Source organism: Monodon monoceros, unplaced genomic scaffold (genome assembly GCF_005190385.1).
Source record: "Monodon monoceros isolate NGI ecotype Baffin Bay Population unplaced genomic scaffold, NGI_Narwhal_1 Super_Scaffold_19, whole genome shotgun sequence".
NCBI lineage: Eukaryota > Metazoa > Chordata > Mammalia > Artiodactyla > Monodontidae > Monodon > Monodon monoceros.
Window position 1 is genome coordinate 70395614 of NW_021703775.1, and position 25113 is coordinate 70420726.

Below are 25113 nucleotides of genomic sequence, written 5' to 3' on the forward strand. Positions count from 1 at the left end.
CCGATCCTAAAATACATGCTTCTCAAAGGTTGGGATGAACAAGAGCCATGTCTCACCCTGCATCAGAGGCAGGGAATAGAAGACCCCAAAATAAAGGCCATTAAACCCGTTGCCCTGGGTCTCTCTACCCCCTTCACCTCATCCACACACACACTCACACTCTAAAACTTGAAGGCGTATTCTTGGAAAGCTGACTTCTGTGAAGAGCATCTCCTGAATCTTTTCTCAGACACTTAACTCCACCTTTGCCCCCTCCAAGAGCTGAGAATGCCACGGTCACCAAATCCAAGCTTAACTGTCTAGTTTTCCAACTCCCCTCCTCTGGCCCGACAGTCACAGAAGCAAAGCATTCCCTAGTGTCCAGGATGAGCAGCTGGCCAGCTGGCCACCCAGTCAGTGATGTCCTTAGGAGTGTGCCAACAGCCTAACAACTCTCAAGGTCAGGCGCCCATCTGTCCCCACTGGCCACCCCTGCTGGACTGCTGGGTGGCAGCAGGCTGGATGCACGTGGATGTTTCTTCTATTTCGGTAGCTGATTCAGGCCCAGCCTGGAGCCTCCTCTTGCTTCCTGCTGACAACCCAGTCTGCCTGCAACTCAGGATCCCTTCTCATTGTGCGAGGGCTCTGGGAGTGCAGTGCATCCCCAACTCCACTGTCTCCGAGTCCAAAGAGAAAGCTCTCTGACCAGCAGACAATCAGGGCATGGCAGGAACCTTGTTGGTCAGCTGCTGAGACCCCTGCTGTGGAAGGAAGCTGGAGTCCTGGCTACAGGCTGGCCCCAGGCAGAGCCCCTGAGGCTCCTGGTCAGAGGGCACCAGGGCATGGGCCTGCTGAGAACGCAGCATCTGAGCTCGCCCAGCACCAGCCCTAGGAGTGATGCAGAGGTGGCTTCAGCCCATGGACTTCTAAAGGCTCGAGTGCCATCAAGACATGCCAGCCTAGGTCAGCTCAGCTTCCAGTGTCCTGAATCCCGGCGCCTACACCCCCGACGCCCACCTTCGTTCCAGGCCCAGCTCGCTGATTATTTCATCAGACTCTGCCGTCACAAGGTTAGGCCATGTTCCCCCCACCTCTCCTGGCTGCCTGGTCTTCCGGATCTAGCTTGGAGATTCCTGAATCAAAATTTTAAGGCTGACCTCTATAGATTTAATCCAAGGAAATAATCAAATGACTATGCAAAGACATATATGCAAACATGTTTGTTATAGTATTGTTCGTAAGAGTGAAATACTAAAAATACACTAGATCTCCATTATTAAGGCACTGGTTAAGTAAACTGTGTGGCTTATTATAACCGTACAATATGAAGCCTTTAAAAATGCTATAGAATTGTATTTACTGACATAAAAAGGTACCTGCAACATATTGTGAAGTCAAAATAATGGATTACCAACTAGTACCTACAGTGTGACCTCACCTGTGTTGTGCATGTGTGCGTGTACACTTTATGTATACGCTTAGGAAAATAGCCTGGAAAAGGACACTAAAATGCTTATTTCTCGGGATTATAATTATAAGTAATTTATATAATTTTAGGTGCTATCTTTTAAAATATTTTTACACTGAACAAATAATATATTATTATTTGTTTTAACATTAATAACATCAATAATATTCTCAGGATATTTAATAATACTATTTTAATAACAAGAAAAGTTAAATTACAAAAGAAGAACTGCAGTTTTTAAGGAGCTAAGTAGTCACCTAGCTGCTGGCCACCCCCAGATCCAACCTCCTGGAGGACCAGAGCCCCAGGTGAGTAAATAAGAGTGACAGCCTTGCTCGTGTGTTGATTCCAGAAGGGTGGGGCCCAGGTGGCTTAGCTTGGCTCTGGTTACCAGTTAATCCCATGTCTACGGTAAAAATCTCACTGACCAAAAGGGTGAGAGGACCAGCTACATTTACCTTACTTCCCCGGGGAAATCAGTGGTAGAGAAGATGACTTCCTGATTTCCAGGTGAGCTGACCTACCTTGCACCGTCCGTCTCTGGCAAGCTCAGGATTCGTCCCCAGGATGCAAAAGCCTCGATGGCCACCAACACTTAGCACAGCGTGAGCATCACCAGGAGGCCAGGCCGTCTAAAAAGAGACAGAAGAGTGGGGGTGGGGTGGGGAAAGGTATCATCTTTTGCAAAAAGATCTCTTTGGAATTCCAGCATCTTAGATGGTCCCCAACTTAAGTGGAAGCTTGTCCCTATCTTGGATTTCCCGGTGTGGATGATCTGACACAGGCCATGCCCAAACTCTGCCCCGGCACACCAAGATAAGGGGATCCGAGTGGGCAGCAGAGAGCCCCAAGGGGCAGACACTAGATCTCACCCCTCCATCCCCCAAACACAGAAAGCCCTAATCCCCATGGTAGACCCATTAACACTCAATAAGAGAGAGAATAATGGCATTCCCTTCCATCTAATCCAAACCAAGAAATTCCAGAGATGGGGAAAAATAAGAAATGTAAGTCTTCTTTAATGCTGAAAAGAGCACAGGACACAAACTCTAGAACTACAAAAACACATCATTACTTTTAGACAATGGACAAGGAGACCTTGAGAAGGCAAAGGATGGGTTCCCTGGAGAGAAGGGTTTTTAAAAAATATATGGATTTACTACCTCGTAGAGAGAGGCTATCGAATATGGGGAGGCAGGGCTATCCCTAGTTCCCTCGTTCAAATATAATATATGTGAAAGCCATCTTCACGACAGGAAATGGCATCCTCCACTGCAAAAAACGCATGACTGTCGTTACCTGGGAATCGATACCTTTTTCTAAACTGAATATATCATTACCAACTGATTTTCCCTTTTCCTCTTAGCACTCCAGAGTCCCGGATAGCAGGGAGAAAGCTTTAATGTGATATGAAGGATGTGGACAGGTAAATAAGTTATTGTAAACTAATTCCACCTTATGACGAGCTTCTCTCCGACGATGCAACGGGTCTTTCTCGGAGCCTCTCAACTCAAGCTTTTTCAGATGCTGCTGACAGACACACACGGGCCATATCAAATAGCCATTTTAAAGCTGAAGGTGGCAAAAATACTATTTTTCCCAAGGATAGCGTGTTCCCTTTACGATTAAGAAATAACCTCAGTGGGGAAGCAAAGTAAGCCAAGGTCACCATTTAATTTTGATACAGAACCAAAGTCGTGAGTACATTTCCTCTACCAAGCTTATGTGAAGCAGACAGTTAAATCGATCTCTTTGGCCACAAAATATTGACAGTACTGGTGATAATAAACGATCTATGTATTTCTGGGAAAGAGCCTTGGCAGTTATGTGTCGGTGAAGAGAGAGGTCTAGGGGACAGTGGTCAGGCCGTTTTTAGATTCTTGAGGATCTCATTCATTTAATTACCCATTCATTCTTTCAATACATATTAAGGGCATCCCCCTTATGTGTCAGGCAGTGTCTAGGCTCTGGGAATACAAGTGAACAAAACAGGAAGAAAAATTCCTGCCCTCATAGAGCTCATCTTCTAGCGGATGGAAACACAGAACAAACAATAACCTTAAGAAATAAGTACAAATTGTACAATATATTAGAAGGTTGTCACAACTATTTATCAGAGAAGAAGTAGAGCAGAAGATGACTGTGGGAGATTGTGGTGCAGTTTAGAGAGGGTGGTCGGGGTAATAAGCCTCACGAGAGGATGGCATTCGAGCACGCTGGAAGATGATACGGGCCTAGGCTGTGCAGGTGTCCGGGGAGAGCATTCAGGGCAGAGGGAAGAGCCAGTGCAAACGCCCCGGGGGGAGCGTGACTGTTGTGTTCCTGGATCCGCAGTTGTGGCTGGACGTGGGAGACTATAGGACAATAAGCAGGAGAGGTGAGAATTCAGTTAGTGTAGGGCCTTGCAGGCCACTGTAAAGGCTACTAACTAATTGAGAGCCCAAGACCCTGGCCAGCAAGCCTTAGAAAGAGCTCTCCCTCTCTTGAGACAAACCTCTTGGTTGCCAATGTCAGGTTAATCCACTTCCCTTTTCTGCAACCCAGATGGCTCGACTCTCTGGGTTGTGCCAGACAAATACAGCACAGTCCAGACAGGAGGGGGGTGGGTAGTGCAGGGGGGTGAGCCACCAGTGCTGTCTAAACTGTTCTGATGACAATGGCCTCGTCCTTCCTCCTTTGTGGTCTCCACAGGCCACTTCTAGAGGAGATAACCGAAACAAAGTTCCGAACAAAAATAAACCACATGCAAAGTTGAGTTCTCTGGGACTGTTCCCTAATGTGCTTATGAAAAGATCCTAACGTGAGCTGACGTGTGAGACATCACAGGCTGTGCTGGGTATCTTCTGTTCGCTCCTCCAGGTCGGCTTTCCATCCGGTTCTGTGTCCTGGGAGGCTCACCCGGTTGGCAGAGAGGGTGTCACTCCAGCTCTGAGACCCTGCAACTTCCAGTTACGTTCAGCCAATGCAGACACCAGCAGGAGACCAGGGATTGGGGTGGGGCTGGGTGTTTATTCCCAATTTCCTGCCTCCTTGCTTGTCTTCATGGGATGGCTGTGACTCTCTACTGAAGGTCGCGGCTCTGGTTGGTGATGGGTTCCATACAGTTCTCTCTCCGCCACCTTTGTGAATAGTCCTTTCATTTAACTCTCTTCAAATTACACATTTGAATGTGTCTGTTTCCTGTCAAGACCCTAATGAATACATTCTCAGAGACGGTTAGAAGCAGGACTTTGGAATCAGACATCCGAATTAGAATTCTAACATGGCCCTTAGTTTTGTGACACCGGCTAAATTATTTAATTTCTATGAACTCTTGTTTCCCGTTATTAATGCATCAGAGAAACTGGTACATAATTATCGTCCTCAGCAAAAGCATCAGCATCGGCATCTCACTACTGCCATCATCCACTCATAGTCCCAGGGCAAGTCACACCTCCTTCACGACATCTCTGCCCACCTCAACCAGATGCTCCTCCCTCGAGGGGTTTCCAGCTGTTCTCAGCTACTATTTGCTATTAGTTGATGCCTCAGTAATTTCATCTCTTTCCTCCTCTTGCTCTGTTTTCTCCCACCCAACCTCTACTCCTTGTATTCAAATCCTGAGCATCCTGAGAACAGACATTATCTTAATATTTGAATCTCTGGCCCATAACACCCATCACATGGGGGTGTACACAGACCCTTCATTCCGTACCTTTTCTTCTTGGGAGGCCTGTATAAGCTACATCCATCAACCGAAACACATTCTACTCTAATGAGATGCATGGTATTTAAAGTGATTTTAAAATAAATGACTAGAAACTGATTTCTAGTAATAATTTCATTCCCATGATAACACTGTAAAACCTTAAGGTTCCAGAGATCATGGCCTGGGAAAATGAATCTCAGGAAAGAACCCTGGAAATCACAGGGAGGTAGGTGTGGTTTTCCAACCCCAGGGGAGATGAAGGTACTACCTCTGGAGCTGACCTTTGACATCTCTGGTCAAACTGACCCTTTCTCTTGCACTAATCTCATCATGAAAGGGCAGCTTCCAGGCTTAAGGAAAATAAAATTTAAAAAGCCAAAGGCTGAGGGACTTTTTTTACTTTAGTTTAAAAAATACGGTAGGTAATAAGTCAATGCCTGTGAAATTGGTCTTAAGTCCTTCACCTTCTCAAGGCCCTTAAGAGATGCTAATTGAATTTGACAGCATAAAGGCCCATATGAAAGCAGGACCCGTGAATAGGCTGTCTGGGTTACATAACTGCCTAAATGCTGGGAGATCCTCAGAATTAAACTCAAAGAAATTTTTGAGACCCATTCTAACTCTAGATCTACAAATAAAGATGGTTCCTGACATGAACCAAATTGATAGCGAAGTGAATAATAAACAAGGGCCCCAGGATTTTTTTTACTTCCCTATAAAAGGTATCAATTTTTTGGAGAGAAACTGCCGTAAGAGAGGAAAAACCAATTAGGGAGTCTCCCGTTTGATGCAGGATCAGAGAGCAGCCCTGCCTGGGTCTTGACCATGCTACCCAATTATGATTCCAGCGCCCGGGTAGCTCACTACCCCTCAGCCAACTAGGAAACAAGGATTCTTCCTTCCTTGGAAGGAAGAAAAAAAGCAAAGGAACTGGAGGCTGTAAACTATAGTGAGAAAACCCACTCCCACACCCACCCTCCTGCCAGCCCAGGTACAGGACCCTCTGGCACCCCTGGCACAGGCTTGGATGTCTGCTCTGAACGTATCCTGCAAGGGGAACTCTCATTCACATTCTCTTTCTTTTAAGAAGAGAGAAAACCAGGCCATCGATTAATAACATCAACCATGGGTTCACCAAAGCTTGTAGGCATGTTGCCAACCCCAAAATAAACACTCTCTCTGAGTGTTTATCCATCAGGTTCTCGATAGTTCATGGACCAAGGGGCCCGGAAGGCACTGCTTTTAAAAGGGGAGAATTAAGATGCAAAGATGGAGCACAAGCCAGTTACGAGAGCCCACCCAGCACAATGCTCAGGCTTCTTCTTTCCATTAAGGAGCCAGAATTGGCCACTGATGAGATCCATTACATATTCTCCACGATAGGGATGCACCACCCGGCAAGCTTTTCTACGGGCACGTGTTCTTCAAAGAAAGATAGGATCTTCAGAGGCCATGGCTCCTGATCGAGGGAATAATAATAATATTTTCATAACGTCTGATGTTGACAAAGCCTAGCCGTTCACAGTTTCTCATTTACCTTTTCTAACAAGCTTGTGAATACTTTACAATTAGTATTCCCATTTTATAGACAAGGAAACTGAGGCTCATGGACAATAAGATTTACCTAAAGTCACATAGCAAGTGAAAGTGGGAGGGAGCTGGAAGTGGAGCTCTGGATTTGTGCCTCCATCCCACGTCTCTGTTCTGGATTTCGGCCCCCTCGTTCCCGGGATCCCAATCAGTGAGGAGTTTAGCACTGTTCTGTGTTTTCTCTGCAGTCACCACCCTGGGCTGAATAAAAACACAGGTGTCGGCGGACGTCCGCATTCCAGTCCCGATTGGCTGTCCTCCCCACCACCACTGCCCACTTCTCGGCAGCTCGCAGATGCCCCGGAGGTGGTCAGGTTCCCAAGTGACCCCCTGACCCTGAGCAGAGCCTCTCACAGCAGAGAAGCCCAGACGGGCCCAGCCCCTACCGCAGACCTCTGTCGGCAGGACCGCAGCTCACCCAGGTTCTTCGTTACTGTTAACTCGATGTTTCCCAACACTGTTTTCATCATCACCCCCCACCCCAAGAGAAAAATTACGTGAAATTCTTTCCCGTGAGAGAAATTCAATTCTAAGGAGTAGGATTCTGATGGGTAGGGTGGAGCTTTGGTGGGTCAAAACCACGGCACTGAGGTTTTCTGGCAGCTTCCCTGCTCCACCAATCCATGTCACTCCCACCTGCCTGAGACTGCGTGCGTTCGGGACTGACCTTCCTCCACAGCTGCTACTGCCGGACCCACATCGCGGGGCCCTGCACTGCCGCCTCCCACGGCACTGCTCAGAACAGTTCTCTCCAATCTCTGCTATGGCTGCCTGGGGCGAGGCCTCCCCAACTCTCACCTGGCTCACAGCCCTGCTACTGCTAAGGGGTGGTGCTCAACCCCAGAATGGGTCAAGTCACTCCCTGGCCAGAGTCCCTCCATGGCAGGGGCCGCAAGAACCCAGGCCAGTCTGGACTCTTCCCAGTGTCCTGCCATGCCCAGCCTCCTGCCCCGGACAGCTCCAGCTCTCCTCCACTTATGTGATCAGACACACACCTGCTATTGCTTCCCGGACCTCCTCCCCCTGCCTTCACCCCTTCTCCTCCTGAAAACTCCTCTCCAGAAGTTTTTCTGCACTCTCCGGAGTACAGACACTCCTGGGCGAATCCCTGGAGAATATCAAGATAAGAACACAGTGTCACCAAAGGAGGCTTCGCAATGGCCTATCTCCTGGTTCTGCTCGGCTGGCTTGGGCGAGGAGAATGGGGAGATAAGGGCGACGGGGTGCCCGTGGCCTGACTGGATCCTAAGTTTTGTCACGACAGGGCTCTGCCAGAAACCTAGGCTGAAATGTTTCAGAAAAAAAAGGTTGCAAATCAGCTCCCCCGACACAAACTCTTTTCTTGTTGCAAGGCAGACCCACTTCAATTAACTAGGAATCCACCAACTCAGCCCCACCACTCAGAGCCCCCCACAAATTTATAGAGGCTTTCCTGTCACTGGATCCAGGACTGGGAAGACCTTGCATTTCCTGAGGGCTGCAGGCTGGAGAGAAGGGCAGAGGCTCCAGCAAATCTGTTACACCCACTCGCCCATGGCGGCAGGAAGATGTGGGCAGGGCATGCAGCACCTGGCACATAGTAGATGCTCAGTAAGGCTCTGCTGAAGGAAGGAAACTGCCTCCAAGACTCAACTCACTTTCTACAATTTTGCTTCGAACATTTGGACATTCACACCACAGCCGCATGATTGGAATACAAACCAGTTAAAAAAAAAAAAATCAGACATTGCTTCCAGATTTCACTCTTATAAAAAAGCCTGCATCCTCCCTTTAAATTGTAATAATTCCTTCCCAGATGTTGCTTCTCCTTCAGACCCGTAAATTTAAGCTTTTAATGATGATGCTTCACATTTGCCTGGTGCCATGGGCTCTTTGGAGTGTTTCTGCATCTTCTTTCCCTCATTAGACGGCCACGTGGACCCCAGGAGAGGCAGGACAGGGGCCGGCATCCCTAATTCACCGACAGGAAGGCCAGCTGGGCATGTGCGGAGGTGGATTGCGGTGGGTATGGGTGTCGCTCTCCTTCCTGGTGCCGAGAACCACAGTACCTTCCTCTTCAGTGCTGTCCAGGTGGCCATGTGGGTGGGGCATCTGTGGAGTCTCCACCCGCAAGACCATTCTGCCCACTTAAAACTCTGACTCAGATGTGAACAAGTCTCTTCCCTTGGTTCTCCCTGCACTCCTGGGGCCAGGCTGTAACATTTGGATAAGACTTATCTAGAGTCTTGGGGAGTAAAACAGAACAATACGCCAGGAGGGGTGAGAGGAGTAGAAAGAGGAAGTAGAACGTGGCCTGATAAGCTGGCGCCCCCGCTGGTCTCCAGGAGGTTCCATCCTGGCTCCATGGGGCAGCCCCCATCTTAGCATTGAGCACACTGGAATTCCCAGCCAGGCAAAAGCCCACCTCAAGTCTGGACCCACACATAGAGCCCAGAGAGACTAGGACTTCCCTCTTCCCTCCCACTTTCCCTGTTCCAATTTCTTCTCAGAGGCTGTCCCTTTCCTGGTGACATACCCTGGGGCTGTTTGCCTCGATTCTTTTTATTTATTTATTTATTTATTTAATTTTAATTTTTGCAGTACACGGGCCTCTCACTGTTTTGGCCTCTCCTGTTGCAGAGCACAGGCTCCGGACGTGCAGGCTCAGCGGCCATGGCTCACGGGCCTAGCCGCTCCGCGGCATGTGGGATCTTCCTGGACCAGGGCACGAACCCGTGTCCCCTGCATCGGCAGGCGGACTCTCAACCACTGCGCCACCAGGGAAGCCCTGCCTCGACTCTTAAGGGGAGCCTTTGACCTGTGTCCCAGGCACTCACTTAGCTACCACATCGGTCCTCTATGGGGCCCACAGCTGTACATGTCAGGGGGTGGGAGACAGCCGTGGGGACAGGAGACACAACTACCAAACAAGTTCATGGATCCAGCGTCTGCTCACTGTCAGGGTCTGGACCGAGCCAGGTCCGGCTGATACCTCAGCTGCCAGGGCTCAGGGTTGCTCGGCATCTCATGCCCCTTTGGTCCTTGGCCTCTTGACAGCTTTAGAGAGAAGTGATGGGGAAAATGCGGCTTCACAGAGTAAAACAAGGTGGGCTTTTAGACTCGGTGGGTTTGTGGTCTCCCCAGGGAGTTGCAGAGAGGTTTGGGAACCCCTTCTCCCAAGTCTGAACCTCGCAGCCTCGCTCCATGGCACAACCAGAGCTTCACCTTGGATTTTCATCTTAGTCCCTGACACACCTGGGTGGTCAAGAGCATGGAAGATGGACAATCTTAGAGACCTGGGTCTAAATCTCTAAGGTTAATGGCAGACCCTCCATGCCACTCCCACCCCTGCCTCAGTCTCCTCCTCTGTACAATGGGGATGCTATTTCTGAACATCCATGTTTGTTCTGAGAGTTAAATGTTTGGGTGTAAGAAAGGCACTTGGCATGGCCCATGGCACATATTAACTGGTGGCTGTGACGTTATTATTATAGCCTGCCAACTGAAGCACAGAATAGGTATCCCTGCAGTACCTACAGCGCCACGGGGAAGGTGGGGGCCTTCTTTCCCACCACCTCTCCACAGAAGTGAGCACGCAGAGGACAAAGGAATGGGGAGGGATCTTCCTTGGGGGCTAGTTGACCAATGGGCTGACCGTGTGTGTAGTTGTCCTGGGTCTATCTGACACTGGTCAGTTATCACTTCCTGCCCTCTGCAGCTAATCTCCCTGAATTTCCCTCAAGAGGACACTTTCAGCCTTTAACTTTCAGCCTTTTAGCCCCTCCTCTCCTCCTCCCCAGCAACTACAAAACTCCAGGCCTGAGGGCAGATGCTTTCATGGCTTCTACCCCTCTCCTCCGAATCCAAGCCATAGGGCCAGCAGCTGAAAACCCCTTCCCAGCCCCAAGTGGGTCTGAGAGGCATTACTTCCTCGCCCAGTAGAAAACTATTTTATTTGAATAGATCTGAGGCTGTTTCTCAGAGAGAAAAAAAAATGTGAAAGAAAAGTCTTTGGAGATTACAGTACTTATTACCCAGATATGATGAGTTATCCATTTAAAAATAAACCATAGACAGGCAAGTTTCTCCATACCCAGGCAGAAAGCAGTCATTACCAGGAATTTCTGTAAGTTCTCTGCTTTTCTTGGCCAATATAGAAACAGCCTAGGAACTGAAAATAGAATGAGAAGCTAATTCTGTTTTCCTGGTCTCTACCAAAGTATGCAGGCAAGTGGCTTGATCACACCAGAGCTTCACGTTCCATCTGAAAAAACATGCAACCACGGCTCACCAACCTCACGGCAATTCTGCAAACTAACCCAGCACCCAAGGAGTCCGGTCAGAGCCCACAGCAGTCAATACGAATGCACCAAATCACTGGGCCACAGCCTGGCATGGCTTGATGTCCAGATACGGGCAAGAAACCAAAGGCAAGACCAGTGAGTGACAAGCTCAAGGTCACACAGCTGATTAGCAGGAGAGCTGGGACCACAAAGCCGGCTTCCAAACTCTCTGGCCGCTGCCCTTTCCCACCCACTCATCTCTCTACAGTTTAACTGTAACTGAAGATTCCAGGAAAGTCCCCTAGAAAGGTTAAGCAACTTACCCCAACCCAGTTTTCCTTCCTGCAGAAAGTCCCCCTCTCTTCGCTCTCCTTTCCAGTGAGCAGTAAATCAAATATCCCCTGCTGCATTACTTTTCAAGCTCGATGTTTCTAAATCCAAAGACATCTATAAATAATACACACTCATTTATATGCACATTTAAAAGATGAAAAAAAAGCCATAACAAAGATACCTGTAGATTCTCCTGAATACTAATGGGCTACTTAGAACACAGTGGAAGCAAATGGCTAATGAACACAGGTACCCTCATACATGAACTTCCCTCTGCTCCACCTCGGGCCCATACCCAGCGAGGGAGCCTCTGTTCTGAACCCACTCATTCACTGCTTCTCTCCCACGGTCACATTTAGCCATCTGCTGCTTCTTTTATATGTGGGACTGTGTTTTTTTTTTTTTCCTCTTCAGTTTTATATGAAACATTTAGCAATGAAGTAGCAAATAAAAATACTACATATCATCTAGAATTCATATAAAATTGTGGTTGGCTTTAACGCATCTAAAGGTTGACAAAAAGAAACACATAGATGTTTCTTAACGGCTTGTTTATGTTTTATTACACATGATACACATCTCACTCCATTGAGAAAATTTAGAACTTGATGTGGTTCTCTCTGTCACAAGCAGGCATGGCAAAGATTACCACATCCAGAGAACATTTTTCCCTTGGAACACAAGGTACTCGCCTTGCAATTACCCCAGCAGACAGAAATGGCGCAAATAATCCAATAGCACCCGCATCAATCTTTGGAAGGAGGGGTTTTTCCCCCACAGTGTTGTCTGGCTACCCCATCCTCCACCCTGCTGGGCATCTCTGCTCTTCACTCCAAACCGAGGTTGTGGCTGGAGCACCATCATCTCTCAGACAGACGTGCAGGTCAGCTAGGAGCTGGCAAAGTTGGTATCGACTCCATCACACACCCACGTGCAGAAACAGGGGAGGTCCCAAGGCTGTAGACAGTGAGGGCTGAGTTAACTATGCTGGTGGAGCTGAAAGTGGTCAGAGGAAGCAGAGCTCCTGGGTGCAGGAAGCTCCATGCCAGGCCCTAATTTAGGTCCTGGAGGATGAGCACATCTGAAAGATCAACCTGAAGACATTCAGAAGGACAGGTGTCTTAGTGTGAGTTCCCCTCCAAAGTGGCCCCTGAAACACTGATTTGGATGTAAGTGGGTTTTTTTTTTTCTTTTTTTAAGAGTAGACCCAAGGAAGCACATGAGGAAGCAGAGATGTGAGAAAGGAGACAGGGAAAAGTCAGTCGAGAAAGCATTAACCAGTGGGTTCCCGCTTGGGCAACTGGGGGCTTATTCCTACTGGGGATGCTCTGAGAGGCTGGGTAGAGCCTATCTTAAAGTTGTCCCACCAAGAGATGAGGAAGGAAGCTGGGGTATTTATTCATGACCTCCCACCTCTCACTGGCTGCCAAGTGCTTTGGGGTATCAATCCCCCCAGCACTTCCAGCCTGCCCCATGAATGGGCTGGGCGCTCCCACACAGAGAAAGGCAGGAAGCAAGAACTGTCAGCAGGCGACCCCCAGGCTGGGGAATGGGCGTGGCATCAACAACCTCTGACAGCGCAGGTAAGCTGGAGCACCCATCGGCTGCTGCGCACTACCGGGGACTGCAGCCTCAGCACCTGTTCAGGTGCCTTGGTCGCTGGGACCCTCCCCTTCTGAGTGAGAGGGAGACACACACTGCTTGCCACAGCAGAGGACCTTGAGGGTGCTCATCCCCACAGCCCGTGCTGTGTCAAATGTGTTCATAATGGGATCATCTGCTGTCAGCCATGGAGCAGCCACGTATGAAAAAGAACACTGGGGAGCAAATTAAGTGACCTGTCTGCAAGCAGCCTGTTTAGATGAGGAAGGGTTGCCATTGACAAATCTATTAAGATTATACATAAATTTCTAAGAGCACATAGATTCATGCTCTGAGGACATCAATTATGGGCATTTAAAATACAACCCGGATTAAATCATCTTGTCTCACTTGAATGGGGTAAAAATAATCAAGAGAAGAGGGAGAAATAAATTATACCCATCACCTTCCTGACCAAAAAAAAAGTTCAGAGTTTTCATTTGTCAGGACAATGATGCCTTAAAACTCTAAGACTTCTGTGTGCTGCCAGGTTAAAGGACAGAGGGATCCAAAGAGGCCTCGGGGTGCTCTCCAGGTCGGAAGGGAGAGCTGGGGCGCCAGGTGTACCTCTGTTGGGAAGCAGAACCCACCCAGACAAGGATTGAGGCGAGTGGTTTATCTGGAGAGTGATGCCAGAAAGCTCAGGCAGGTGAGTGGGGAGGCGAGACCGGTGAGTGGGGAGGCGAGACCGGTAAGTGAAGGAAGCCGACAGAGATTGCCCTAAATATGCAGGTCTCCACTGTGGGCACCTGGGCCAATGTCCCTGGGGACCTCTGGGGGACAGAGAGGGACATATCTCAGTGTTGTCCCACCTGAGACGTGAGGAAGCTGGAGTACCTGCCGCCAATTCCCATTTCTCATCGGCTGAGAGCTCCTGTCAGTGAATTAACTCGTAGGCACTTCAGGTCTGTCCCTAGAGGCCAGCAAAGGCTCAGGGGTTACCGGGCTGGGGAGGACTCTGGGAAAATGAGCCTCCAACATGTGCAAACATGCTGTGCTGGAAACTCATAACCTCTGATTACTTGGATGGAATTCAATTTTCCACTTTCAAAACTCTAACAAAAACAGACCCACCCCCACCCCCATGTAATCACTGAATAATATTATAATCATTCTGCATGGAAATTGCATTCTTTCCCTGACGTAAGCATAGGCTTTGAACCTCTCAGGGCTTCACCCACTACATTATTTTTCAGAGTATGAAGTAGCAGGTTCCAATTATCTGAAAAAAATGTGGAACAGTCACAGCACAATACATAGTATGATCCAGATAGAATACACATTCTCCAGGACAGGCACCTTGATTAGTGCCTGTGACTGTTAAACACATTTCAGGTAATACAGTGATAATGGACATTAATAGTAGCAATAGTGCTGAAGTGCTAGAATATAATGATTTCTGATTACATTACTATTTCCTTTTGTGGAGCACAGCACATATTTCCAAACGACTCTATGCTCATTAAACTACACAAAAGCCCAGCGACAGGTCGGCAGAAAGGTGGCCAGGAGGGGCTTGCAGTTATGTACTGGTGTTTGGGAAGTGGGGAAAGATGGCGGCCAGAGTTCTTGGTGGGGCAGCAGACCCAGCACCATTTTCTGTGATCCGGATCCATCAGACATGTCTGCCTACGTTGACAGACATCAACTACTGAACAGCCAGCAAAGAGATGCTCCTATGTGCAATGTCATAAGCTGATGGGTGTTAAAGGAGAATTTGATAAATTATAACTTTTTGACTAGGCCCAAATATATGACCATCTTTCCCCTGCATCTCCTGTTATCCCTCAGAAAAAAGGGTGTTCCATAATGGAAAAGAATATAAAAAAGGATGTATATATATGTACAGTCACTTTGCTGTACAGCAGAAATTAATACAACATTGTAAATCAACTACACTACAATAAAAAGGGTGTTGCCTTAAATTCAATATATCCAATATCCAATTTGATGGATTCTACATCAATAAAAAGTCTCATCTTATAGTGCACTCTCCCACCTGATTTAGTTAACACAGATGCAGTAATTACTCTTGGGATTATGACTTCATTATTTCAGTGTTTGGATGTCATTGTAAACAAGACTTTTAAAAGTCGCTTTAAAAAGAAACCCAACAATGGTTAATTGCTGCAAGAGATCATGAATAGCCACCTATAAAGCAAGTGAAAAAACAAAACATAACTGCCTCAATTTATGGGAATTGGGACCTGTGGCTTGGGATACAATTTTAAAGGAAGACATAATCCATGGATTCAAAAAGTGCTGTCTCTGCCGTCTCTTGAAAACGTGGATGGAAGTGAGGCTCACAGCTCTGGAAAACTGTCAGAGGACTCAGAAAGCTGCTCTAGGGATAAAAAAATACCCTGGGAACAAAACACACTCTGGAGTTGAAACTGCACCTGACAGGTTTGGATAGAGACTCACGAAATATAAGTGGGAGAAAGCACTATTTAAAAATTGACGGTTTAGATATTTTGTAATTTTAAAGATGTGTAACTAAAGTAATTAATTACATATTTTAAGTAACAGTTTGTTGTTTCATTTATACTGTATTCCAAAAATATTCATGTATTCACATAGTGGCTAAAAAATTTCTTGGAGCCCTTTTATTTGGGAACGTGGGCAACTGCCTTATATTTGGGTGTAAAGTTAGTTTTCTTAGCACTGTAGGTGTACAGTTGCCGTCCTGGCAAAGGCTAAATTTAGTCTACAAATCAAACCCACTTAGGGACATGAGAAGGTCTTTAGTGCAACAGCCCCTTCATTGGGCAGATGGGAAAACTGAAGCCCGGAGAATTTTCTGACCTATCACAGAATCCTTAAAGGAAGAAGTAAAACGAGAAGAAAACCTGAAAATAAGAACATGACTTTTAAAAAATTGCACTGTAGTTGATTTACAATATTGTGTTAGTTTCAGGTGTACAGCAAACTGATTCAGTTATATATATATATATATTTCAGATTTTTAATTATAGGTTATTACAAGATATTGAATATACTTCCCTGTGCTCTATAGGAAATCTTTGTTGCTTATCTGTTTTATATATAATAGTGTATATCTGTTAATTCCATACTCCTAATTTATGCCTCTTCCCCCTCCCCTTTGGTACAGTAACAGTTTGTTTTCTATGTCTATGAGTCTGTTTCTGTTTTGTAAATAGCATTTTTTTATTTGTAGTAATTTTTAGATTCCACATATAAGTGACACTACATAACATTTGTCTTTGTCTGACTTACTTTACTCAGTATGATACCTTAGGTATGAAAATCTCTAGGTCCATCCATGTTGCTGCAAATGGCAATATTTCATTCTTTTTAATGGCTGAGTAGTATTCCATTATATATATATATATATATATATATATATATATATATATGCCACATCTTCTTTATCCATTCATCTGTCAATGGACACTTAGGTTGCTTCCATGTCTTGGCTATTGTAAATAGTGCTGCTATGAACATTGGGGTGCATGTATCTTTTCGAATTAGAGTTTTTGTCTTTTCCAGATACGTGTCCAGGAGTGGGATTGCTGGATCATATGGTAGCTCTATTTTTAGTTTCTAAGGAACCTCCATACTGTTTCCCATAGTGACTGCACAAATTTACATTCCCACCATCAGTGCAAGAGGAGAACATGGCTTCTTGCACGGACACCCCATGTGACAGCAGCTGGGCCTAGGCTCTGCATCTATCAGGTGGGGATACTTTGGGGCTGTGAACTCACTGGTCATAAGCCAACCTCAAAGAATCCCCTGGTAGCAGGTTATTTGCTGCACTGACACCTGCCTTCTCTTCTGGATCCCAGACCAGTTTGCATTTCCTCTGCCTCGCCAGAATGTTGCCACTGCTTTAAAAAAATGAAGTCACATTTATTTAAAAGCATATGTAAATATGAAAACGCATCTCCAGTCTTCTTTCTAAATGGGAGGAGCCCTGCTAAAAAGTGCCAGGCGGGAGTCCTCTGGTCCCACCTCTGTCCACACCCTTGACCTCCCTGAGCAGCAAAATCCTCTCCTCCCCTCTATCTGGGGTGCAGTCCCTTCCACCTGCAAGCCCAGCCTCCAGCTCTTTCTGTCTGTCAGTCATGGGCCAGGGACTGTCACACTCAACCATCCCTCCTAATTGGAGGAGGAGCCACTGTAATTAAAACCCAGGAAAGCAGGATCTGTGCTGGCTAATGATGTAGCTTTGGGCCCTGAGACCTACTTTAAATTTTATTAGTCATGCAAATCCACCTGCCCCCCACACCCAGCAAAAATAGAGGCAAAAAGGTGCATTTGAGAGTGAGGTGGGGTGTCCTGATAGGGGAGTTCCATGAGGTTACTGGGGTCCACTTAATGGTCTCAAGCAGCAAAGAGTGGATTTGATTTCCCAGAAGCATGTGTTTCTCTTTCCATGGGGGCATTTCAGCTACAAAGTCTCTGAAAAATTAAGAGCTACATGAGAACTCCTAATCAGGAAGAATTAAACTGGCTACCTTAAGGCCACACTTTTCAAAGCTGCAGGCATGGAATTTTTGGAGCAGCTGCAGGGAGAGCTGGAACATATGAATTATGAATTGACACCCTGTGGACTCTGCAGTCTGGTTCCAGAGCCCAGACCCAACTTGGGAGACCGGAAGAACCACAGGCTATCTCACGCTTGTGCATGAGCCCAGTGTCAGTCAAGGGCTGGCTCCCCCATTCACAAGCTTCTTGACCCCTCTGCCTCAGTCTCCTAAGCTGTATAATGGGAAGAAGAGCACTTCCGCATAGGGCTGCCAGGAGATTAAATGAGGTAATTCAAGAAAGTACTCGGAAACCTACTGATACAGAGTAGGTTCTTAATAAATGTTAATGGTTATTGTTTGCTCTTGTCTGCCACCAAAATGATCTTCCTAAGACACAGATCTGGTTTCCTCTCACTGGAAACCCTTTAGTGGTTTCCCACTGAATAGACAAAATCCAAAATACTTGGTATCAGTGGCCTCAGCCCTACTCTAGCGACTTCAGCCTTACTGGCCATGGGGCCCCCACCCTGCACTACTGGAAGCTTCTGAGCGGGCATCTTGCCCCCTCATTTCTGTCCCTCATCTCCTGCCTGGCCAGCTCCACAGTGGTGCCTAAGTGGTCAACCTCAGAACTCCTGCAGTTACCATTTACTGAGGCACTTTTCACGTTTTGGACCAATACTCTTTGTTGGGGGGCTGCCCTGTGCTCTGCAGGGCGTTTAGCAGCATCCCTGGCCTCCACCCACTAGATGCCAGTAGCATCCCTAGTTTCCCCCTCACACCCCCTGCCTCCAAGTTATGACAACAAAATATATCTCCAGACATTGCCTGGTGTCCCCCAGGAAAGGGAAGGGGATAAAATTACCCCTGGTTGATAAGCACTGCACTAAACTATAAGTCCCTTGAACACATAGGCTATAACTTATTCATTTCTCTATCAGTGGGACCTAGTCCAGTACTTGACAAACAGTAAGTGCTCAATAAATGCCCGTTGAAAAGGAAAGAAGGAAGTAAAATGAATTCAGTGCTCGTAACATAGTAAATATCTCTGCCAAGGATGAGATAAACATGTTGGATCAAATAATGAATAAATGAATGAGATAGATACAAGTTTGGTAAGTGACTATATACACAGAAGGCATGTTGAACAAATAAGTCATTCTCATCATTTAACATCTTATAGAAAAATTTCAGTTCCCCCCACTCCCATCCCCTTCCGGCTTCCCCTCTACCTGTCCTACTCAGCTCCTCTGCATCCCAGCAAAACTTCTTCAATGGTTGCCTGGGTCTCCTGTCTACTAACTCACCTCCCATTCCTTTCTCAGCTCACTCCTCAGCCCGTCACTCCACCTCAAGTTCTCTTGCTAAGGTCACCAACGATATACTTGTGGGTAAATCCAATGGAAGGTTTCCATTCTTCATCCTGTTTGCCATCCCACACTGATGATTGTTCCTTGAAAGCAGGGATGATAATCATGATATAAACAACTGGCATGGCATGGGCACCAACCAATCACAGGGGATGCACTGATCAGTCAGAATGGTCACTGGGCGTCATCAGTCAGTCCCATTGTGCTGTGTGTACAACCTGAACACGAGCCTTGCTTAAACACTTCCTTCCCAATCTCGTACTTTTTTTTTTTTTTTTTTTTTGTGGTACGCGGGCCTCTCACTGTTGTGGCCTCTCCCGTTGAGGAGCACAGGCTCCGGATGCGCAGGCTCAGCGGCCATGGCTCACGGGCCCAGCCGCTCCGCGGCATGTGGGATCCTCCCGGACCGGGACACGAACCCGTGTCCCCTGCAGCGACAGGCGGACTCTCAACCACTGCGGCACCAGGGAAGCCCACAATCTCATACTTTTTTCCCTACTCCCTTGGTTGCTATTTCAGTCTATTTTGCAGGAACACTCCTCTCTCTCTGGCTATTAAATATCAGAGTTCCTTGAGGATTTTCTCTAATCTCTCTTCCCTTTGCTTTACTCTCTTCTCTTGCCCCAGCTTGTCTAACCCATGCTCAGGGCGTCGATTACCCTCCATATGCTGACGATTCCATAAAACATATGATTTCCAGCCCCTACCTTTCTTCTGAGCTCCAGATCTGTACATCTCACCTGCTTATCCGACATCTCTAATTTGATGTCTCAATGGCAACTCAACCTGCCAGGCCCCTTCCTCTGACCCAAACAAAACAAAGCATGAGGGACTTTCCCAGTGCTCTGGTCTCAGTAGACAGACAGCACCGCTAACCATCCGACTGTACAAACCTGACACCTAGGAGCCTCTCCCTCCATCCCCACACCATCAACACCCCTTCTGAAATCTTTATCTTCATCTACTTCTCTTTACCCCCATTGCCACTTCTCTCTCTCGCAACGGTCCTTTCACTCAGTTCCCCTGAATCTTCACTTGCTTTTCTCTGATCTGTTCTCATGTTGCAGCCAAAGAGGTTTTTCTCAAAATGCAAATCTGATCCTGTTACTCCCCTGCTTTAAGCCGCCCCCCAAGGCTGTGCATGGACTGATTACTACTTCCCATCCTGCCTCGTCTTACTCCTCCTCTCTGTCCTCTTCTACACTCCTCCACACTGGCCTTTTTTCAGTTTCCAGAATGTTCCATACTCCTGTCACAGGGCCCTTCCATGCACTGTTTCCTCTCTCTCTTCACCTGGTTAATGCTGATTCAGAGCCCAACTCAGGCATCAACTCTTGAGGGAAGCCTGACTTGACCTGAGACTATATCACACCCCCATTTCTAGAGCTATGAGAGCTTCTCTCTCCTTCAAGCACCCGTGTTCTAATTATAATTTATGTTTGCGATTATATGATTAATTCCTGTCTTCCTTGCCTAGAGTGTAAGCTCCATACAGACAGAGACCATGTCTACTTTTGTTTAACTCTGTGTTTCCAGTCCGGGGGCGGGGGGCAGCTATCTGTGGCCTCTGGGCCAATCTAGCCCAATGCCTGTCAATAAAGTTGTACTGGAACAAAGCTACACCCATGGGCTTATGTATTGCTTATGGTTGCTTTGGCCTTACAAGAGTTGGGTAGCTGCAACAGAGACAACATGGCCCTCAAAGCCTAAAATATTTACTCTACAGAAAAAGTCTGCCATCCCCTGCTCTAGGCTGGAGCACTAGGGCCTAGCAGAAAGCAGACATTCGATACAAATTCACCAGATGAAGAGTAAACAGGCAAGGAATAAATAAGTTTCTAACAGATGCCTTGTTATCTGCTGAGTGACTGAAATAAGCCTTCTCTAGGGCAATGCTGGCCACTGCAGGCCTGCATTAGAATAATGAGGGCAATTATTAATGAGCTGACCCCCGCTCTTTTCCCCAGGGGTGGGGATCCTTGAATTTTCTTTGGATTCCCAGCCGACTGGTCACCACAGGGAAGGAAGGGGCCATTCATCTGACTATGGGGCCCTTGTTTCCGGTGCTTCAGAGACAGGGGAACTCTTACTGGCTACCCCATGCCCACTGGATCCTGTTAAAATCCTGTGACAGCCCTAAAGGAAGAAGAGGCAATTTCCGAGCCACCCTACTTCAGGGACACTGGGGGGACTCCATGGGTCCAAAGAAGTCCAAACCACACAGCGGGGGTCCTGGGTGGGAAAGGAGCCCAGGACACAGCAAAACCCCTAAAGGGACAGACCCAAGGACAGAACTAGTAACCCCTGGCTGTCCCTCCCTCCTGTTTGCCAAACCTGCGGAAGCCTGCAGCTCAATGCAACCACCACCCAGAGTAAAAGATCGCCTTCACTACCTCAGCCCCCAAAGACCTCGCCATTCCTTGTTCAGAGCTCATTCTGAGTTCAGCCTTTTGTCAAACATCCTCCTATAATGGTCGCTGCATCCCTTTCTCTCTACCCTGCACTATGGCAGAGCAGGGCCTGCTTTACCCTCCTCCTGCCTCTGTCACCACCCCTGCCAGCTCCAACCCCTGGGTCAGGAAGCGCAAAACACACAGGTGGGTCTCAGCAATCACCTGGGAAAGGCCAACAGGCCTCGGAACACGCTGGATCCCAGCTGCACTGCCCCCCACACCTGAGATGCTGATGGCTACCACTCAGCTCCCTTCCGCCCAGGCCTGCTTCTTCCGTGGCGAGTGTGACCCGCAGTGACCTTGCCTCCCGCCTCCCTGAGTCCAGTGCTGGCTAAGCTGGGCCCTGTTAGCACATTTCAAACCAGCCTGGGTACATCCAGCGGCCAGCCCTGGAGGTTCCTGGACTACCATGCAGGCTTCTTCTGGAGCTGCCATCCTGGTGGGGGAAGACTCCAGAATTTTAATACTCATAAATAAGTTGTAGAAAATTCCTAAAGCAGTGATAAAGCTGCATCCAGGCTGAAGTGTTAAATGTGGCAGGAACAGAAAACGCAATGTGAACATTACATCCGAGCACAAGTAGCCAGAAGCCCGCAGGGCTGGCGTGGGAGAATGTTTCCGGCTCTTCCCTCGTGGGTGCTAGACGCAGGCACCACGTGGCTTTACTAGAGAAAGAGTTTCAGATTTAGTGCTCAGACGTTTTGTTAGGATCCGTGGAAAAGAGAAGGAACACTCCTGCACAAAGCCCCAGTCACTGCTCCAAGGATTCTAGAATGCCCTCCTGCCTGCATCTTCCCACTGCATCTTCCCGGGTCCCTGGCATAGCCCTAGGAGCACTGGGCCACCAGGGGGACCCTGCTGGGGGTCCCGCAGAGGCGGCTCCCCCTCAGCCCCTGCCCCACTGCGTCAGGAGCCTGGGGTCTCCTCTGCCTTGGCTTCTCCACTTACAGAAATGGAGGGGATGCTGGCTCTTGTCATCACACTGGAATCTGCTCAGAAGTGGAATCCTTTGAAATAGGCTTGGTGGCTGTCTCTGTCAGCTATGGCTGCCATGACAAAATACCACAGATGGGGTGGCTTAAACAGCAGAAATTAGTTTTTTCACAGTTCTGGAGGCTGGAAGTCCAAGGTCAAGGTGCAGCAGCTCTGGGTTTTCCTGAGGCCTATCGTCCTGGCTTGCAGATGGCAGCCTTCTCGCTGTGTCCTCACACAGTCTTTCCTCTGTGTGTGCACACATCCCTGGTGTGTCTCTATGAGTCTAAAGTTCCTCTTTTTCTAAGGACACCAGTCAGATTGGATTAGGGTCCGTCCATATGACTCCCTTAACTTTTTTTTTTGTGTGGTACGCGGGCCTCTCACTGTTGTGGCCTCTCCCGTTGCGGAGCACAGGCTCCGGACGCGCAGGCGCAGCGGCCATGGCTCACGGGCCCAGCCGCTCCACGGCACGTGGGATCCTCCCGGACCGGGACACGAACCCGTGTCCCCTGCATCGGCAGGCGGACTCTCAACCAAGGCGTCACCAGGGAAGCCCTGACTCCCTTAACTTTAATTGCATCTTTAAAGGTCCTATCTTCAAATACAGTCACATTTGGAGGTCCTGGGGGTTAGGGCTTTGACATATCAATTTTGGGGAGACATAATTCATTGTATAACAGGGGCTAACAAATGAGCCGAAGAGCATGCTTGACCATGTCATGGTAGAATTAAGGGAAGCAGGAGACCATCCCTCCACGGACGCTTCACCCAATGACGCACCCAATGGCAAACTTGTCTGCCCTCAGAGGAAGTTCTTGAGCAGAAAGATGAATACAATTCATAACCAAAACTGTCTTACATCACTGGATTTCTATTTATTTATTTGGTTTTAACAAAAACCTTCCCTGAAAACAGATGGGCAAATCAGTGATGATGGCAATGATGATAGTAACAGCAGACCAACCAACAACTAATCAAACTAAACAAAGCTACAAACACTTTTAAGGTAAAATAGGTTAAGTTGACAAGCCTTGTTTTCGACCTGAACTGTAACTCTGAATTACACGGCACTTATAAAATACATATTTAGTTAACTCCTTTACAGACTGTTGTAAATCGGTCATGAAAGGCCAGACTTCGTAGAAGTGGTCTAACTTTAGGGGTGAAACAAAACGTTGTTGCTGATTATTTAAGGGACTAAAGGCAACAACTTTACCCAAAGCAACAGACACGAGAAGCGTCTGTTCTGGAGGCATCAAAGGGAGGTCTTAATAAATTCACAGTAAGTTTATCTCCAGAGACTACAAACTGATTGCACATGGGGTGTGGACTTGAGAAAAAATATAAGTGGGCCCCCACTTTCTGCTTCTATAAGTTGTCAAACTCAGCATAAAACCCTTAGTTCTTTATAAGTGCCAGGCTCTGTGGAATGTGATACCGAGAGAAAGGCAGCCTGGCTGTTTCTTCCACCCCCTACACCTGGCACTTGGCATAGAGTATGGTGGGAGGCAGGCACCAAGAAACAGTGGTCGTATGGAATTGAAAAAGCACACTCATTGTGGAAGAGATCTGGGCAAGAGGGAGGATTGTAGAAAAATGCAAGAATAGAGGGACAGCAAAAATCAGAGACACTATGAGCTGAGCATTCTGACAATCATAAGAGACTGTGCAAATGAAATAAGTAAATGATTATTCAGTTGTCTGATATGATTCGAAAAGGGAACAGAAAAAGTGGAATAAATAACTGCTTTAAAATGTATAATCTGCATCTTTTCAAAAATAAGCCCAGGATTTTGTAAAGAATGTTTATCAAAGTTACACAAAACATCAAGAGTGTACATTTTACAGACCAACTGAAAATCTGGGGGTTTAAATAAAATCCATCCCACTAAGCACAAAAATAAAGTTATTTTTAAAACAATTACTATATGAAATAAAGAATAAACACACTAGGTTACTCTTTTACAAAGCTCACTGTACACTATAATCCAGTGAGTCTCCACCACTGTGTGAATGGGAGGGGAGGGGAGGGGAGGAGGGAGAGTCTGATACATGAGACCGCAGTCAGAGCATAAAGGGCCTGGCCGTAAGGTTAAGGATTTTGTACTTTCTCCTCCGGCAAGGGGGAGCCAACAGAGGTTTTAAAAGAACTGGCTCCATCAAATTTGTATTTTCAAAAGATTACTCACAGGTTAAAAGCCCCTAATGAAAAGAGTAGGCATCAGCTGAAACAAATACAAAACAATTAGGCACTGAACAGGCCCTTCAAAGCAGACATGTTCTCCTAATTTGCCATCTCCATTGGCCAGTACATGGCAAGTGGGCCTTTGGTCCCATGTTTAGGGCTCACTGCCCTGGTTTCAAGTGCTGTAAAATCCCCGTGACATACATCTTCTCCCCAAATGCCGTTCTAAGACATCTTCCTTCTTAAAGAGTAAATGCAGGTCAAGTAAAGAGTACAGGAGTTTGCCCATTGTAAGAGCGAGACTGAATTTTCTTCGTCAAAAAAAAAAACACCAAAACCCAAATACCAAGTCCCTCTTATTTTATGATCTTCTTTTTCTAAACATTCATATAAGCTGACCTTTTCAAGGCATCGCCTGGAACTGAAAACATGCTGGTAATAAATCATGTTTCTCTGGCTTAAACGAAGCAGTGTCTTTGCCATGAGTCAGGAGTGGTTTCCATTCCTCGAGATGCTCACAGAACTGGGCTGCCAGGACGTGGCAGGGGCTCTGGTTCTAGGGAAAATGCCCCCACCACTCTCAGTGAGGATATGTGTGTGTGTGTGTGTGTGTGGACACCTTTGGCAGCCTGGTGAAAGCCTGTGGACCCCTTTTCAGAATAATGCTTTTGAATAC

At 47.2% G+C, this 25113-nt stretch overlaps 1 protein-coding gene across 1 annotated transcript in view; it reads right to left on the reverse strand.

Moving 5' to 3' along the window:
* Positions 1–25113, reverse strand: part of KLHL29 (kelch like family member 29) — a 309933-nt gene that overhangs the window by 222939 nt on the left and 61881 nt on the right. The window contains exon 2 of the mRNA XM_029231912.1: positions 1972–2079. The gene's annotated coding sequence lies outside the window, so the exon portion shown is untranslated. The remainder of the gene's footprint in view (positions 1–1971; positions 2080–25113) is intronic.